At 41.4% G+C, this 19039-nt stretch overlaps 1 long non-coding RNA gene across 1 annotated transcript; it reads left to right on the plus strand.

Annotated features, from left to right (window-relative positions):
• Positions 1-4164: 4164 nt before the first annotated feature.
• LOC147602129 (uncharacterized) lies at positions 4165-18426 on the plus strand. The gene is made up of 4 exons (XR_015257579.1): positions 4165-4253; positions 5275-5468; positions 6103-6176; positions 14820-18426. It is a non-coding gene; the product is annotated as an uncharacterized LOC147602129 (long non-coding RNA).
• Positions 18427-19039: the final 613 nt, after the last annotated feature.

Genomic DNA, 19039 nt, shown 5'->3' on the forward strand with positions numbered 1-19039 from the left:
AGTTCATACACACCATCACAAGCAGCTTCCTTAAACAGAGCATACTTCAGTTCTTTTGTTATGAAGTGGGGATAACCCATTCTTTTACCCTAGAGCTATCATCGTACCTTCTTTGTTTCCTTAAAGAGCCTATGGAGTGTGCATTAGTACCTGTTTGCACAGTGGAACCTTAACCTCTGTTGCTACTGTGACATATTATTACTACTTGCAATGCCTAAAAATACTGCTGCATATGAATAGACAGAATAAAAGATATCAAGTTCTAGGGCTGATGTTGTGTTTTATCTATTAAATCACATGCTCTTAGCATAAGTGCAGTATAATTATAACTGTATAATACACTGTGTTTGTTTGACATGTTAATGGTACAGTTTCCTGATACACATAATCCAGTGCTGCTACGGACTGCTGCTATCGGGATGGGTTCATTCTCTCCTCCTTTCTCTCTTCCTCGTCCTCCAATCAGAAGGTCTTATTCCTCTCTTGCACTGAACCTAGTGACTCTGCAGGACGAATCAGTACAGCTTACTGATCTGAGTGAACCCTACTCATTTGGAGCAGGACATTATTTCTGCTGGCTTAGCTAGTTGAAGCAATGCTCTCTATCAGCCCTGTGATCACTAGATATGAGGCAACGGGAGCGCACAGCCGCAGGCAGGGGAGTGGGACTGTCCCTCTTAGCTGCAACCTACACACACATAGTGTTAGGTTTAATGGGAAATTATACCCTCATTGTGTCAGGTCCACAGTTTACAAACATCCGCTTCCTATTCTGGAAGATAATTGAGATACGTGTGAAGTAGTGCATATTGATCTCTTTTAAAAAAAAAGTCTGCTGTGCAGAGATAGATTTTCTTTTATTTATCCAAATCTTTTTTTTTTTTCCTTTGTATTGGAGTAAAAAAAAATAAAATTCCTTTCAACCTTCAGTAAACCACTGGGGGGTTCCACTGCTTCACTGAGGAGAGTGAACAGGAGCTGCAGCTCCAGCTGAAAAGGCAGGCCCATCCATTGGGATGACACAACAACCCTGCAATAATTAGCCATGAATCTCTGCTTTGGTAAAGGCCTTCACCTTCTCACTAAAAAATGAGGGTTATACAGTTTTTGTCTTTTGCTCTATGAGCCTGACCAGCCTTCATAACTTTGTGGTTCCCCTTGAACTTGACAAATGCTGAAGATTTACCTTCTTCCTACATGCATTATGTAATGAAAGGAACTATGTGCTTCATTTCTCCACCAACAAATGTCATCTTTTATGTAACATACTTAATATGGCTGAATGATGGGAACATAGTGGCACCACTGAAGCTGCATTTATGAACAGCTGTTGACTTTAACGGGAATACAATGCCAGTTTCTACTAGTATTTTCAAAGGCTTTGTAAGTCCTATTCACTCCAAGTCCGCTCTGGGCTGGAAATTAGTGATGTCTTTTAAATGAGTGATAAGGAGATTTTGTTGGGAAAAACTCTGTGTGTGGAAGATTCTGACTTGAATTTTTTTGGAGAGCATCCAGTATGAATTTCAAAGACAAAGTGTAACTCAAGAAGTTACATGAAGTGGTAAGAGTAAAGATTAAAAAAGACTTAGAATCAGTTAACTTGTTAACTGTGTTAATTAAGCTTCACAAACAGGATGGTGAAAGTAGAGCAGAGAGAAGATTTTATCTGTAAAGGAATAAACAGAGACAAGTCATGGGATTTGAAGATCCACGTGAGGTACTGGGTCAAAGAACAGGACCAGAGAGATACAGCTCTCAGCCTTTGTCCTTGGCTCCTAGTCTAAGGTATATGCTACTTTCTGGTTCTGTGAACTCTGGAAGAGAAATTCCAAGGGGTTATATTTCATTTCTGCCATGGACTGCACATATGAAGTTCAGAATAGGCATTTCTTTTGACCTTTTTGGTGACATCCCTTGTGCTTCAGTTTTAGTGAGTTCAGCATCAGAACTCATCTTTCCCAGCCATGCAGTCAGTGGAGATCTAGTCATCGGGCTCAGTTCAGTTACTTAAGCATGATCACACTCGGCTATCTGAGATGCCCTCTGCTATCCCTCACAGCCCTGTTGCCCCTGCACAGCATGTAGCTCATCGGTGAGTCTGGTGTCAAATCCATCTCTTCCATATGACTGTCTAAATATCTTTAGGCACCTCTGATAGCACTACACACATAGGTTTTGCAAGCTGAACCCTTGTCAAATGCATATTAGAGGGCAATGCAGAAGTGAATTTTAGGGTAAGGTGTCTCATATCTTGGATTTCAATGGTGATCAGCCCACATGTCAGTGCTCCAATGTAGGTATCCAGAGTGCCCTACCCAATGCATTTTTCACAGAGATTAATGATTATGAGAGATTGTTGGGCTTGTAACTACAACAACAACATATTGGATGTGTGTTCCTTACCTCTTCTACAGGCTTCTCTATGCTGCTGTCTCATGTGTGCCAGGACTTGTTCAGCTTCTCCCTGAGTGGCCACAGCAGATCAGCCCAGTTTGGCTTTTCACCTTTGCGGTGGCTGTGCACCCACAGAATTGCATGTCATCCAAAGTCTTTCATCTGTGCATACATGAGCCAAGTCAATCTCTTCTCCACCGCCACCTCCTAGACACGCTGTTGGCAGTGCAATGCATCTGATGTACAGACTTTACAGCTTGGGTTTTGACTATTCCTTTGTCAGTGGTACAATGATGTTTTGGGTCAAATCATTTTGGTTTGGCCTAAGTTTTTCTGTATGGTTTATTTAAAAAAAAAAAAAAAAAAAGTTGGTATTGCAGGCACTTGTCTATGGGAAAAATTCTTCTTCCAAAAATAAACCTTCCTGCTCAAGTTAGAGCCTGAGGCTTAAGGTATTAGCAGTCTGGACCCATAACAATATAAACATATGAGAAGCCCAAATGGGACTGAACACCATTTGTGCACTATGCCATCACTGCTTTCTTATCATCAGTTCAATAACGCTTGTGGGATTGCTTCCGCAGGACGTTTTCCCTGCATATGAACTGCATAAGCAGGAAGACTGTGTGCCATCTACTGGCATCTAAACAAGCATGACAAACTTTTTTTTTTTCAGTTCAAGTGCTAAATTTAAAAAAGTTCTCCAGCTTGAAATATATCTACAGTAAAATGATCATTTATATGGTTGAAAATGCTTTTTTTTTTTGTATAAACTTCTCAGGCAGACAGTGGTAATGCATCCCTTGCCCTGCCCAGAAGGAACCAGCCATGGTCCCAGACTGTCAGTCATAGCGCTTCTTCCTTGTGAGTCACATAGAAAATCATTCCTATGGGCATTTTTGGCCAAGTCAGCTGGATGGTACACAACACTGTCTCCCTACTGCCTTCTCACAGATATGGGTTGGCAGGTTAAGCAGTTACTGTCACCTCAGATAGTGCCTTCTCACCCTTCTTTGGCAGTTATGGATAGCTTCAGCACTGGCCTCAGCTAGCAATGCTAACTGCACACTGAAGTGGACCAGGGACACTTTCACATTCTGTTGCATGAAGCTTTACAATGACAACCTCTGTCCGGTACTTGGGAGTGCCTGAAAATGGCCACTTCTTAAACTCTTCTGCTAGTTTCACCAGCAGCCACCTGGCTGACCTGTCCGGGGACTTCCAGTATATTCCAGGAGAGTCTATTAAGTCACTCCTTCATATTCCTGCTCACTCCTATCTCCTGTCTCAAATTTCTCATCCTCCCTTGTTTCTTTTGTTACTGTTCTGCAATTATTGTCTGTCATGTGCTTTTGCCAAGGATCAAGCTGCAGAGAACTATAAAAATAGAGGGAAAAAAAACAAACTATCATATTTCTGCAATGTCAAAAGGATCAGCCAGTAGGTTGTGTGTAGCACTATCATTTTTCCTTGGCATTAAACGTTATGAATAGGGATAAATGTCACATTAGTGAATGTCACATAATTTCCTGAATATGCTTGTGCCTGATTTAAAAAAATATGAAGGGATATTTAGTCTGAAGATTATGTGAATAACTGAAGAACTGAAAGAGCTCTAGTGTAAGCCACAATGATACCAACCAACATGTTATATTAGCCATACACACACATACAGTTTTGGTGTATGAACAAACATATTTGCACAGAGGTATGCTTCTCCCCAAGTACTTGTCTCCCTGAACCACCAGCAGTGTTCGTCAATGCAGGTGCTAGTGGGACTGTATGAAGAGGCCTCTGGGAATTCAAGGAAAATGCAAAACGCCATCATTCCTTGAAGAAACTCCGCTGCCCTCCAGGTAAGAGTGTCATTTCCTAGCACTTGCAGAAAGAAGGGTGAGGGTGGCCAGCTCTTGATTCTCACACAGAAAAAGAAGGTTTTAACAGAACAAATTCAGCTGTCCCTGAAGCTGCCCATTTCTCAGAAGTCTAAATAGTTTCATCCACAGTTACAGAAGCTTAAAAAAATGAGGGTATATCAGCCATTTCCAGATGTAAAGGAACATCCAGCTGCCCACAAAGACATTGACTTAAACAAGATTTTAACCCTCTATCTGTAGGATCTCATATTAGCAAACCCTGCAGACTAAATGGCCTCTGACAGGATGCAGAGAGTTCTTGTATTCTTATAAAGCTGTTTTCTAATCCTGTCCTATACACTAAATTACCCTTCTTGCCCTTAGTGTTTTGCATGGAAAACTGACTGACTTACTGAGGAAAGGTCCACTATTAATAATACTAGCCCTTAATTTTGTTGCTATTTAGTAAATGGTCCTACCAGGAGCCAGTAAGCTCACACCAAGTGCTATTCTACCTACTCAGCAAGTAAGAGCATATCAAAGAGCAAAGTGTGCTTGTTGGAGGTTATTTGGGGATCAAAATGTGCTCTCTCTCCTCCTTAATATCAACTTAATATCTAAATTTATAGGAATCCCTGTCTGGAATGTCTTTTGTACAGTTGCATATGCATCTCAGATTACTTTTATTGAGTTGCTTAGCAGGTCGCACATCCCATTTGATAAAAGCTCATAATGCTAAGAACTGAGCAATAATTTTCCAAAATCTCATGATTTTCTAATATTTTCTACACAGCAAAGATGATAGGGTTGTGACTTTAGATTTTCCTGGGTTTAATTCCCTATATGGTGTTCTGTTATTGACAGACTCTGTCATGGTCGCTTTTTACACTTTCCCTACTCTTTTTTTGTTAAAGTAAAAAATCTTCATCGTGGAATCTGCTGCCTTATATGGACATTCTGCCAATTTAATGCTGTTCATTTGTCTCATTTTCCCACGCTACCCACATTTCTCTTTTACAAGATTATATGCAGTGAAGCTTCAGGAAGAAGGCGCTGGAGGACACATCTTTGCATCAGTGAGGCCCTTCAAACTCATTGATCCTACAACGAGCAGACCCGCACATCTCCAAGTACATTCTCCAGTGAATGCTGTGTAGCAGACATGGTCTGCCCATTCAGCTGATGAGGCTGACAGTGTCAAACCCAGATGAACAGGTTTGCATCTACTGACTTCCCTTCTAGGGGATGGAGCTCCTTTCTTGAGATCTGTCACTGAGGCATATTTTGGCTCAGCCTTTCAGACACCTCCTCTTCAGTGTCATTGCTTTCCTCACTGGAGGTATCACGGAGGTTGTGTTGCACTGGCAGTATCCCTTGGCACAGTGTCAGACTGACTCATCTTCCATTTCATTCCAGGCTCTGAAAACAGCTGCAGCTGTCAGAGGTTTGTAGTTACTCCGAAGCGTTGTGATAAAACTATACTTACTAAATTATTCTGGTAAATACAGCCTCCATGTTATCAGAAGAAAAGTACAAAAAAAAAAAAAAGAGTTATCTTGCAATGCATTATGGCCGTGGTTCGCTAGACTTGCTCGACTTTGAGCAATTGCACAGTAATCAGTAATTGTGCAAAACAAAAGCTATCAGGCTGTTACAGGGTGAGCAGAAAAAAAACTAAGACAGAAAATATAATAGTAGAACTGCAAAATATAATATAGAGTAACATAAAGCATAATGTAATGTAACCATCTTTACAACTTAATCTTTTGCTGTTACTTATTTTTACTGTGCAGTGGGAGTGTTTCATGAGTGTATTATTTTTTCCTTTAATATATCATTTCTTCTTAAGGGTACAATAACAAACCGACACTTCTTACTTTCTCTATAATTCCTGGAAGCCTTAATATCTTTCTTCTATATATGGTGAGTACAATTTTTCATATGCTTCTAATTTACAGATATGTATATGCAAATGGCACTGCAAGTTCTGACTCTCTCCATTTATTAAAAAAAAGTCCATGCATAGTATCAGCACCTAGCAAACATATAAGCATAGGAATAACTTGGCTTGCAAGAGTAGGTCCACTAACTTAAATACAAGAATTTGCACTACAGTGATGAGTGCACTGTAGGTCCTGACATGTAAGCCTACTCATTTAAAGGATACCTACCCAGTATATTGGGTAGTGGTAGCAGATTTAGCTGTGGTAGCCAGGAATATAGCACAGGCTGCAAAACCCACGCAAGAGGTTGGATAGATATTTGGAGGTGGCTTTGCAGGCTGTACAGAGCTCCATGATACTGTGCCTATTCTACAATCAGTCCTTGAAATAGTTTTCTTAAAACTGCAGTCATGACAGGGCAGACTTAATCTCTTAATATCCGGTGGTTCAGCTCGAATCTATTGTTTCTGAACTGTCCTGAGGACAGTTGTGAGTCTATTTCCACCATGCCAGCCAGGAAATGAAAGAAAGGGATAGATGTACTGTCAAAGCTGGAAGACAGATTATGCCCACTTAAGAAACAGTTTTTAAAGCTTATGTTTTTGTAAGTGTACTCTTTAAAATTAACTGGATTTATCACGTGCAATTATTTATGTGGTTTCAAACTAAGATAATGATGCTGGATCAAACACATCTTTCTGTAAAGAGAACTCATCTTTTACAAAATTGCCAAAGGCATCACAGCAATATAACAAGTCTTTGCTGAAGCATACAAAGATTCCTATTTGATTTCAATGATTTTATACGTTTTCCTGCCAAGGAGAACCCCATCATTCAAGCCAAGCCCTGGGTTCCTTTTCTGTTGTTTGATGATAATACAGAGACTGGCTCTCACTATTTTTATAAACCATTTTTCTTCAAAACCAAGAAGGATGTCAAGACACTCATTGCACTAAGGGAGATAACAACATTTAGTATTTTTTTGTTTAGGATCATTTTATCACTAAACAGACATAGCTGTGAGACAAATGAATACAGCTTTATGCCTATGGCCAGGACCAGCACAAGCAAGGTGAAACTGGCTGGGACCAAGAGGTCAGAATGTAGGGAAAACTGTCCTAGTGGTGCGAAAGGGGAGGTGGTGCAAGAAATAAGAAGTAAATTTGATTTTAACTATTACTTAAGTTGTAATACACTATTTCTGTTTAATTTTTTAAAGATACAAGCATTTCATTTTGCCCACAGTGTTAGAGGTTCAGAGCAGTGCTATTTTCTCCTGGTGTAATATGTGCAGGCAGCCAGTTGACATTTATGTTGTTTCAGACTAATATATCACACAGAAAACAAGCAGTTGCCATTCCTGATGATACATGATGGCACGATGGAAGTCTTTGTACTGTCCCTGGAATTGCAAGACAGGAGATTCTTGCTGTCTCAGCAGCTGTAGGCAAGGGCTACTTTGCATAGTAGCCACTGTGCTTTTGGAAGTGGAGAAATCAGAGGGAATATATCTGAAGTCAGATAAAATAGGAATGGGTTCAAACTTTTACAATACCCCTTGGCTTTCCTGCATTCTGTTTTAAAGGTCTTTTAAATTTCTATTTATCCCTGTATTCCCCACTCCTGGCTATGGCCAGGGCTCCGGAGAAAGGACAGCTGTTTCTATCCTCCCTGATAGAAGCTATAAGCACGTACTGTGTCCAAAACACAAGATCGACTATTTCATGAGAGATTTCGTGATAACTCCAGCCAAGAGGCCCTGACAAGATTTGAATAGTCACTGCAGCTTTGGCACTTATCTAAACTAGACACCTCTCTTACTGTCTAATTCAGATTAAATATCTGTGCAGGGAAATGAGAAACCTTTTCCACACAGCAGGAGCAGTTGTATCAGTGGATTCAGATAGCAGACTTCAGTAAGGCCAACTTGCAAGTGGTGAGTAAGGGACAGGCAATGGTTGGCTCTGTCCCCTCACCACTATCTGCCATGCAGAGTGGCTAAGCTAGCGTGAGAAAGAAGATCAGTAACAAATTACACCCCTCTTCTCTGTAACTCCTGGAAGCAAGGATGATGCAAGAAGGATCCTCCTGCTCAGAGGTTTGCCTCCAACTCAAACTGCCAGCTCACTCCTGTCCTAGCCCAGCTTCTACCCCACCTGTTCCTCAGAGCTATGCTCAAAAGTTACGTTGTAGTCCAGTAACATTAAAAAAAAAAAAAAAAAAAAAAAGAAAGAAAGAGAGAAAAAGTATGGAAACTCTTACATCACACAGGAGCTGGGAAATAGGAAAAGCTCTTTCTTGATCTGTAGAGGACAGCACAGCACTGATGCAAGAGGATAACAGCAACAAGAATTCATCAACTCTAAATCTTACAAGGGTAGGATAATGAAAAAAAAAATAAGTCAAAGCTCTTAGTAAAGAGCAAACAATTATTCTAGCAACCCTGACACTCCTACACATGTTCAGAAGAATGCTTAAGTTTCTGTAATTGTAAAAAAAATTGGAAAACAGACAAAGGGAAAAAACAGAAATGTTGCGATCTTTAAAAAGACTAGAGAGAGAACAGGGTAAGTCTAGCTCTGGCAGCCTAACTTCAGTTCCAGGTAAAATATTAGCAAAACCTGAGAGAAGCATGTATTTTTAGATGGATAGAGCAGACAAACCTATTGGCCTAAAGCCAAGAAGGATTTGTGAATCAGACAATGCCAAAGAAATCTGATAGCCTTTTTTAATATGGTATCTGAGTGGGTGGGGTTTTATAAAAAAGACCTGTGCCATATGAAAACAGTTTAAATAATGCCTGGATAAGAATTCAACAAAGTGATGAGCGAGCACTTTATATGCATACTGTGTCCTTCCAGAAAGTCCTTGTGCTTCTTTGAAGGGTGTCCTTTTACCCAGGTGCTTTCTTTACAATAAGGCAAAATAGGTTTTGCTCAACATAACTCAGAAAGTAAACACAGAATAGACATAGTAAAAGACAGCAGAATCTCCTCCTTGACATTTCTCTCTCTTTCTTTCCCTCTCTCTCTTCCTTTCTTGCTCTCTATTTCTCTCTCTTCCACACATTCTCTCTCCTTCTCCTTCTCTCTCTTTCTCTCTCTTTTTCTCTTTCTTCCTTCCCTTCTTTTCCCCCATTTTCCCTCTCTCACACATGCTCTTGCATATAAACATACACCTTCATGTTTGCTGATTTGTTTGAGATGCTGACTGCAGGCTGTTGAGATGAGCTACATTGAAGGAGCACACTTAGAAGAACTCAAAAGAAAAATAAACTCAATATTCAGTGCCTCCAAAGATTAAATCAGTGGGTAACTTACCAATGAATTACATCCATGGGGTACAATGTTCACACCAAACTTTTTGTTGCAATAAGCCCATGGCGTTACTGAAGTGACTCAAAACTACATCAGAACAGACCACCTCCACTCCACTCTGTGTGGGATGGGGTCAGTGGGAAGCATTTCTTTGTAAAATCAGGCATTATGTATGTGCTTCCACATGTGCTTGGATAGAGCTACAGCTAGTTTAGTTTCCTTTTCCTTGTGCATGGGTTTTGAATTCAAAATGAGAAACAGACATGGTTCTTCTTGTGTGGGATCAAAAGAAATTCTTCTTTCTTTCTTTCCATAAGCCAATAAAGCAATGGAATGGCATGGTAATGCCTCCTCTTTTTTCATAATGGAAGTTATTAAACCCACTTTGATTTTTCTTGCAGTTCTAGGAGAGAACACATTAGAAGCTGCATGCCAGGAAAATTCAATTGAAAAGGAATGTTCTGTCCTCAGCTGCCACCATAGCTCACCCATGGGCCAGCTAGTTTTCCCCTCCCTGCTCTGCTCAAACAAAGCTTTATCTGTTGCTGTGGTACAGTTCCATGCCTCACACAAAGCAATGTGGACAGCGGGCCACCGGGAGCTTGCCATTCTCTCTGCTCTGCTCTGCTTTGCTCTCTCCCTACTAGCCATACAAGGTAATTGCATGTTCATGATCAAGATTCAACACATTTTAATAGGACTTCCTCCACAACTGAGCTTCTCATATGTTTACAGTTTCTCTGACACTACCTATTTCCTCTAATAATTTTGCCCAGATAGATTCTGAGAGCTCTGTGTATTTCTCTAGGATTTCTGGATACCTCTAACCGCTACATGGTTGGGACCATGGGTAAAATTTCAGAGGAACAGCCACGCTGGTATTATAGAGCATCTACTCATGTCTGTTAGCATACAGGGCACATCCAGACAGAAAGGTTATGGAAATTCTAGAAAACCTCTTGAAATGTCATCATTGCTTATGAATTCGTATACAGAAATCTAATACATAGAGACTGCCTGATTAGGCATAGCTCTGTGCCTAACTGCTGCCTATCAATTTCTTTGCCCTTTATGATTAAAAAAAAAAAGACAGAAAAGAAATCAAAGGATAAGCTTCTAAATATGGCTGTGTCTGGCAGAGACAATTTAATCCCTGCTAGCACTGCAGATTTCATGCAGTTACTTCTATGAGCCCTCTGCAGAGCTGCAGAAAGCTCTGAGAATGAGTCCTCTTGCAAGCTCTTCCACCTGGGTTGCCTCATGTGTAAGTTTTACTTCTCTGCGGACAATCCTGCACAAAATCAGCTTTAATTATTCTCCATGGGAAGGAATATGATGATTAGAGCAAAAGTTTGCAGGATCGTCCCCTCTGTCTTATATTTAATGCAGAACCATGGTGTGAGTAGCTGTCACAGCTGTAACATATGGAACGGTACGTGAAGGAAAATTCACACTCTCTGCTCTGGTGTGAACATACAATTGTCTTATTTGCTTAGCGGTTTTAGAGCAGGACTTGCAGCTTAATCAAAACCAAGAGTGATAGTTCAGGCTATGGGCTGTGGTGAACACTGAATAATTCTCCCTGGATGGAGATTTTATTGCAGAAATTGGGAGAGAAGCTAAAACAATAGTAAGCTGGCAGAAAACATGTATTTTTTCCCTCTTCTAGGAAATTTTGCAAGCACTTGATTAAGAAAAAATTGTGAATCACACAGGTATGTTGCATTTCCCATCTCTACCAAGGCTTACTTAATAATTTCTGAGCAGCCGAATCCTTCATTTTCAGCACATTGTCACTTCCAGACACCAATGATGGAAATTAAATTGTCAAAATCAAGTAGGATCAGGTTGTTTTCATAGCTTCAGCCTAGCAATACCTTCCCAAATGACAAAGCCTTCATTCCCGGCTGATTCCCAACTGCACCTAAGCAGTCAGAGCCCTGCCAGACTTAACAGAGCTTTCTCTTATGCGTATTGCACAGCTAAGTAGAGCAGGGCCTTAGCATATTTTGAGGACAAAACAACATTACCCAAATATTAATTTCTCCCACCTATGATCTGTCAGTCAAAGGTGACTCACAGGACCTATGTTCGTACAATTATGCCCTTACATCCAGCCCAAATAAAGATCCCTATCTGTATGTACATATGTTGTATGTATATATACACGTATATATCAATGGGTATTTAGAAATGAACAAAAGCACCACTTAGCTTCTAATGGTCTCATCAGAGTTTTATTTCAGCTTCCTTTGTCTGAATTTAATTTCATTTCAAATAATTTAACAACACTAGTAGACATTTACTTCAGTCTTTTCATATGTTTTGACACCATTTCTCTGGTACCTAGAGATTTCAGTTGTTATTGACAGCTCCTATCCTGCAATCGTTACTTAATATTAGTTATTACTCCTAGAAAATAGTTACAATAGGAAATACTACTACATAAAATTGTAAGAAAATAGGGCTTGAAGAAATCTCAAAAGATTGTTTCATGCATCCCTTATGCTAAGGCAAGATCACCTATCCTAGTGTGATTCCTGACTGCAAACACCTCCAATGCTGAAGAATGTGTACTTTCTCTAGAGATGCATTGCATAGTTTCATTGCCCTCAGACTCCCAAAATTTTTCCCAACAACTGAACTAAATCTTCCATGCTAACATATCTAGTACCATAGTGGTAAACGCTGACTTTAAAAAGGCAGATATAATGATTTCAGGGAAAACTTAAAGAGGAACTATGAAAGAAAGTGAGTAATTAAATATTTACTTTATCTCAGTATTTGTGAAATTACTCTTATATCATTTTTATAACTGGAGAAAAGACCTGAAAACCTTCACAAAGATTAGTTTTTCTGAAGTTTATGTTATCACTGATGACATTTAATGATGAGGTTGGAATAATCTCAATAAGTCAATCTCAATAAGTCGTAGTTCAGCCCCGATCAGGACCAGACTACGCAGTCTCTCTCTCACTCCCCCTACCTTCCGAGAGAACAGGGAGAGAAAATATAAGAAAAACGGCTCGAGGTTTGAGATAAGGACAGGGAGAAATCCTTAAAGTTACCGTCACGGGCAAAACAGACTCGACTTGGGGAAAACTATTCATTTATTACTACAAATAGCAGGATAATGAGACAGAGAACAAGATAACCTCCATCCACCCCTCCCTCTTCCCAAGCTTAACATTATCTCTACCTTTCCCCCCGCAAGCGGCACAGGGGGAGAAGAGGGAATGGGGGTTGCAGTCAGTTCATCATATGTTGTTTTACACCGCTGCTTCGTCGTCAGGGGAAGAACTCCTCACATTCCTCCCCTGCTCCATCGTGGGGTCCCTCCCACGGGCCACAGTCCTTCGTGGAACTGCTCCGGCGTGGGTCATCTCTTCCATGGGTGCAGTCCCTCTAGAACAGCTGTCCCAGCAGGCCCTCCACGGGCCACAGCTGCTTTCAGGCATCCACCTCCCCCAGTACGGGGTCCTTCACGGGCTCCAAGTGGATCTCTGCTCCTCCGTGGACCTCCATGGGCTGCAGGGGGACAACCTGCTCCACCATGGTCGTCACCACAGGCTGCAGGGGAATCTTGGCCAGGAGCCGCATTACTCCTCCCCCTCCTTCTGAACTGACCTTGGCATCTGCAGCCATTCCTCACAACAGGCTGGTAGATGTCTCTCAGGATCTTTTTTACATCTTATTCACTTCTCATCTCCTCTCCACTTCTTGCAGCCGGGCCGGACCGAGTTGGGCCCAGTCGGCCGCCTGGCGAGAGGCCAGAGGGTGAGGCCTGCAAGGCCCATAGGCCTGCACCTCCCCCTCTGCGCCTCTGCCCCTGCTCAGCTTCTTCACATCTTCTCTCCTCTCTCTTTTTTTCTGTTTTCCCATTCTTAAATACGTTATCGCAGAGGCGTTATCACGAGACATTCTGCTACCAATCGGCTCAGCCTTGGCCAGCAGTGGGTCCGCCCTAGGCCTGGCCAAGTCCCCTGAACAAAGGGGAGTGACTTCTAGCAGTTTCCTACAGAAGCTACCACCTTAGGCCCCCCCCTACTAAACAAAACCACGACATGTCACACAGGGAAGTTAAAAAGAAGCTCACGAGTTTCTTTGTATAAGTATCATAATCTGTTTCATTTCTGCACAATTTTCAGTGGTTCTTGTTGTTACAGATGAGACCCTGATACTCCTAATAACATCAAATGTTATTTTGGGCATCCATTCACATAATACTTTTGTAAGAAAGAGCTATGCCAGATTACCAGTGGGATGTGATTTGATACGAGTTACTTATCAAGAACTGACATCAGTGTTTCTATTTTTGTTGCTGAAAAATTTCTATACAAAGCTATAAAACATTTATGTCTAGCAAGAGTAAACAGATGAGGTATACCTTACACATAGATATGTGATGCAGTTACTGGAAAAGTAAAAAGCTGATATGTTAGCATTGCTGGTATACTGAACACTGAGTTGTCCTGGATAAAAAGCATGCTAAAACTTTGTTGAGGTCCATCTGATGTCAAGCATGAACCAATACCATTGAAGGCTGGTAGACAGTGAGTGAGACTAGGAGCTTTTGAGAGGACTGCAGAGAGAGAACTTTAGCAAGTGTTGGGAGATGGGGACATGGGACTGGAAAACATCAAAGCGCGGGAGATTACCAGAGAGGAGGGAAAGGGATGGAGGGAAAGCTGTTAGGAATAATGTTAACAGTGCAGTGATCCGAGCACACGTTAGCCTAAGGTTCCTTAAAGAAATGCCATAGACATGAGCTCATGGACACAGTTATAATACTGCAACAATTGCTTTATACCAAAAGGGAAATCTTTCCTTCCCATAGATATTTATGTCCCCAAACCTCTGAAATAAAGCTGTACCGAAATTAGGGAGCACTGTTTGCATCCTATTTTTCCTACATACTGGAAATATATTAAAACCAAGGTCAGTGGACAATGGTTTGTAACAGAGCTCTCAACTCACTACAAGCATGAGTTGTCCATTAGCTGGCATCTCAAATATTTTCCTAAAGAGGAAAGCAGAGCAAGTCTTCTGTCCATGTGAGTAAAGCAATCTTTTAAAGCTAAAGCTTAAATTGCGTACAAAGAGCATGAAATAAAAAATTATTAGCTCTACTGTGATCTAATTTATGCTTCTTATTTGCAGCAGCACCTCATTCTCATGAACAAATGATCACTAACCTTTAAAAAAACAAAACTTTAACCAAAAGGATTTAAAGGGGTTTAGTGTTGAATTTTACAGACCTTGCCAAAGTGTAATGTGAAGTCTCACATTTTTGTTCCCATCTTCAGCATGCCAGAGCTTGAATCACAAAGCTAGCACTCAGCATCTTGGCTGTGGGTCAAGATCAACTGAAGTCACATGCAGGGTAAAGTGGTGAAGGTGACATTGCTTCTACCTGGCTCAGGAAAAAGAAAAAAAAGTAATGATCTCTGCAGCAACCTGTGAAGGACTTAAGCTCATAAGTTTGTGGCAAAGACTCTCTGGTTCCAGTTTTCCACGTCTGAATACGGTCTTTAATATGCAGAGTAAGAAAGTGCTAGACAAGACTGGATGTAAATTCATCACTGACCTGGGACACACACTGCTGTGCTCTTCGATCATGTGATTGACAACTGGCAAGGGCCTGCATTGTTTCTCTGTTACCTAGTGACTATATTTGCAAGATATTAGGAGAATGGCCTGTGTCAGTACAGGGCAAGAGAGAAAAAGGGTAAAAACCAAATAGGAATAAACAAGCCCATCCAGAAGAGTGCTCCATGGCGACATGAAGCTGAAGAGAGGATCAAGTGTGAACACCAATTTTTAATACCACTCACTGTCATGGAGTACGAGGGAGGTGGGTCCAAATATAGACTTCATGGTGTGCCAGTCCCTAAACGGAGCAGACCAAGCAACACCATCTTTTGAAATTTGAAATGCTGGTTTTGTAACTCCTATGCCAGACTAGTCATAACATGGGAGTTAATTCAGATAATGATCAAAGCAGTATATGAAGCCTTTGCATGCCTCTTTGTGAAAGACTCTGATTGAATACTTGTAACTCCTCCAGGATTGAGAAAGAACTTCAACCCTCCAGCAATGCCACAGCTACCAAATAGCACCAAAGAAGAGATGCCCACGAGAGGCAGGCTATCCTCATCCTCAACTGCTGCCAGCCTTTCTGATACCTTTCCCCAAGCTCTTGGCATGGGCCACTGCTGGAAACAAGAAACAAAAGGCGCCCAGCCCAGCAGTTTCTGCGATACCTCTCATGAGAGTTGGTTGCAACATGAAAAGGCAGTTACAGCTGCTGACACAGAAAAAAAAAACAACACTGAAAAATGCCTGCATCCATATACCCTAACCTGCAGGAACTGACCCCACCAGGCTGCTCTGGGAGGCCTGACACTGCTGCTGGGGACCTCAGTCCTTTCCCACTCCCGTTTCTGCATCCACCATATAGCAGCTCAGGGCGGGGAGGACTTTACCTTCACAGACGAATGCATGAAGATAAACAGGAAGTTTATCATCCCAGGTATTTTTTCCCAAAACATACCCTGGATAAATATCTTGGTGCCTACAAAACTCTTAAGTAACTGGAGCAAACTCCCACTTCTATTTTAACTTTTAGTGTCTGAATAGAAGTCATTAGGAGACATTTTGGGGTTCAGCTCACCTTGTCCCCAATACAGCATGTCTCAGCACCGCTCAGACCTTTAAACTTCACAGACAGCTTCTCACCTTTGGCAAACCAGGGATGGGGTGAGACCTGTCCCTGCGGAGGTGGGCAACTGGAGTCACTTTGGAGCAATGAAGGGTCTAGGGGAACGGGAATTAAACAGGATTTCCCTATAGGACATTAAGTCATTGGAAAGATTTAACAATTTGTGTATGTTGAATCAGGAAATAAAAAGGAAAACACAAATTTTATTCAGATATTTCATCCACAAGATGATACGAGTGTGTATGTAAGGTTTTGTGTTGGTTTTGTTTAGTGAGGGGGGGCTGCTAGAAGTTTCCCCTTTGTTCGGTGGACTCAGCCGGGCCAAAGGTGGACCTGCTGCTGGCCAGGGCCCAGCCAATTGGTAGCAAAATGTTCCCTGACAACGCCTCTGCAATAACATATTTAAGAAGGGGGAAAATAAATTTTAAAAAAAAAGAAGATGTGAAGAAGCTGAAGTGGGGGCAGAGAGGGGGAGGCATAAGCCTTGTGGGCCTTGCGGCCCTCACCCTCTGGCCTCCAGATAGGCGTAATTCAGCCCCGCCAGCTGCAAGAAGTGGAGAGGAGATGTGAAGAGAACCTGAGAGGCGTCTGTCTGAGCCTGATGGTGAAGAATTTCATGGGAGAGGAACGGCTGCAGATGCCAAGATCAGCGAAGAAGGAGGGGAAGGAGTAATGTTGCTCCTGCCAGAGATTCCCCTGCAGCCTCTGGTGATAACCATGATGAAGCAGGTTGTCCCCCTGCAGCCCATGGAGGCCCACGGAGGAGCAGAGATCCACCTGCAGCCCGCGGAGGACCCCACACCGGGGCAGGCAGATGCCTAAAGGAGGTTGTGGCCCATAGAGGGCCCACGCTGGGGCACCTGTTCTGGAGGAACAGCACCCCGTGGAAAAACAGCCTGCGCCAGAGCAGTTTATGAAGGACTGTAGCCTGTGGGAGGGACCCCATGCTGGAGCAGGGGGACAATGTGAGTTCCTCCTCTGAGAAGGAAGGAGTGGTGGAAAACAACATGTGATGAACTGACCATAAGCCCCATTCCCTCTTCCCCCCTGTGTCGCTCAGGAGGGGAAGGAGGTAGAGATAAATGAACATAAAGTTAAGCCCGGGAAGAGGGAGGGGTGGGGGGAAGTTATTTTGTTCTCGTTCACATTACCCTTCTTTAGTTTTAATAATAAATGAATAGTTTTCCCCAAGTTGAGTCTCTTTTATCTGTAACAGTAACTTTAAGGATCTCTCCCTGTCCTTATCTCAAACCTCGAGGCTTTTTTTCTTATATTATCTCTCTGTATTCTCTCGAAGGGTGGAGGGAGTGAGAGAGAGAGAGACTGCGTAGATTGGTCCCAAGCAGGGCTAAACTAGAATGTTTATGTATGCATGTGGTTCCTTTGTACATATTCATGAAGAAGAGCCCTTTTGTCCTGCATTTGAGTAAAATTATTTGCAAACAATACAAAGTACCATTCTATTCCCCTTCTAGGCAAGTATCTAATTACATACTGCTTTATTTCAAACTGCTCTACAAATAATTTATTGATCAAAGTTGCTAATCAAGTATTAGCAACAGAACAGTTACAAAAATAAAGTTCAGTTTCTTAACTCTTTCTATTTTCTATTGCAAAGCCCTCAAAACAAAGACAATAACAGCTCTAAGTACAGCATAGAAGTTGTAATGAATAACTGTAAGCAAATTACTGTCTCTCTCAGCCACTGACACCTCTTACTACCTTTAAATTAAAAATTGATCCTGTCAGACAGACATAAATCCTACAAAATTTTAAATAGACTCATTTTAAAAGGCAATATTATATGAAAAATATTTTAATGAGATACAGTTCAGCTATCTGCTGACCCGCTTACATCAACAACTGAACAGCCAAAATCATATATTATATTAAGAGTAGAAGTAGTTCAAATAGCCTGTGCTTTCTCTCTTTCTGTTTCAATATATACAGAAAATGTAAATATTTACTATATTAGCCCCTACTTGTGTATATAAACATATGTCCGTGCATATGTCCATGCATATGTCCATGCATATGTTCTGCATCATGCACCATAAATAATACAAAATATAAATATACAAAAACTTGAAAGGCTAGACAGTGAATGATTGAGATATATATATAAATATGCTCCTAACTATTCGGAAATCTACAGATATGCAATAAATTACATGTTTGGTTGTTTAATTGTATAGCTTGCATATTTATTGAGCTCTTGAGTAGCTGGTATGCATTTAGCCCACTTCACAGGTGTAGGTGCATAGATGGACTTACATGAGTTTCACACAATACAAAAATCAAGACTTACAGACCAAAATCCTTGTAGGACTGGAGCTTAATCTACCTTCTCAGGAAGTACTGCAGCATTCCAGGCTTCTGGATATCTTTGAACGGCTGTTGTTAAAAAATTAACTATGAGACAGTAGTACAACGCTGCCTTATGTTCACGTCCACTCCCAGTGCAGGTAGTTCAGTCTTGACAGACTGAAACTCTGAAATGAGGTCTCCTCTGCTTCCAAATGACTCTATTCCTAGTCTCAGGCTAATGAAACAATCCTTTTTCTGATCCAAAACCCACATCTCTACCTGGTTCCAGGGAGATTTTTGCCACTGGAAAGAAAGAAATTCACCTTCCCCACAGTATATAGTGCTTCTTCCTTCCAGTATCAGAAGATCGTTAAATACAAGAGCTTAAGGTAATTGTGGTAAAATGTTCATTTTTCAAGTGGGCTATTTGCTAATTTTTCTTGCAATTAAAATGAATGGAGAGCTTTGCATGGCAACACCTTTCACATCCAATGCTGG

This window comes from Chlamydotis macqueenii, chromosome 1 (assembly GCF_036417535.1).
Source record: "Chlamydotis macqueenii isolate bChlMac1 chromosome 1, bChlMac1.mat, whole genome shotgun sequence".
Taxonomy (NCBI): domain Eukaryota; kingdom Metazoa; phylum Chordata; class Aves; order Otidiformes; family Otididae; genus Chlamydotis; species Chlamydotis macqueenii.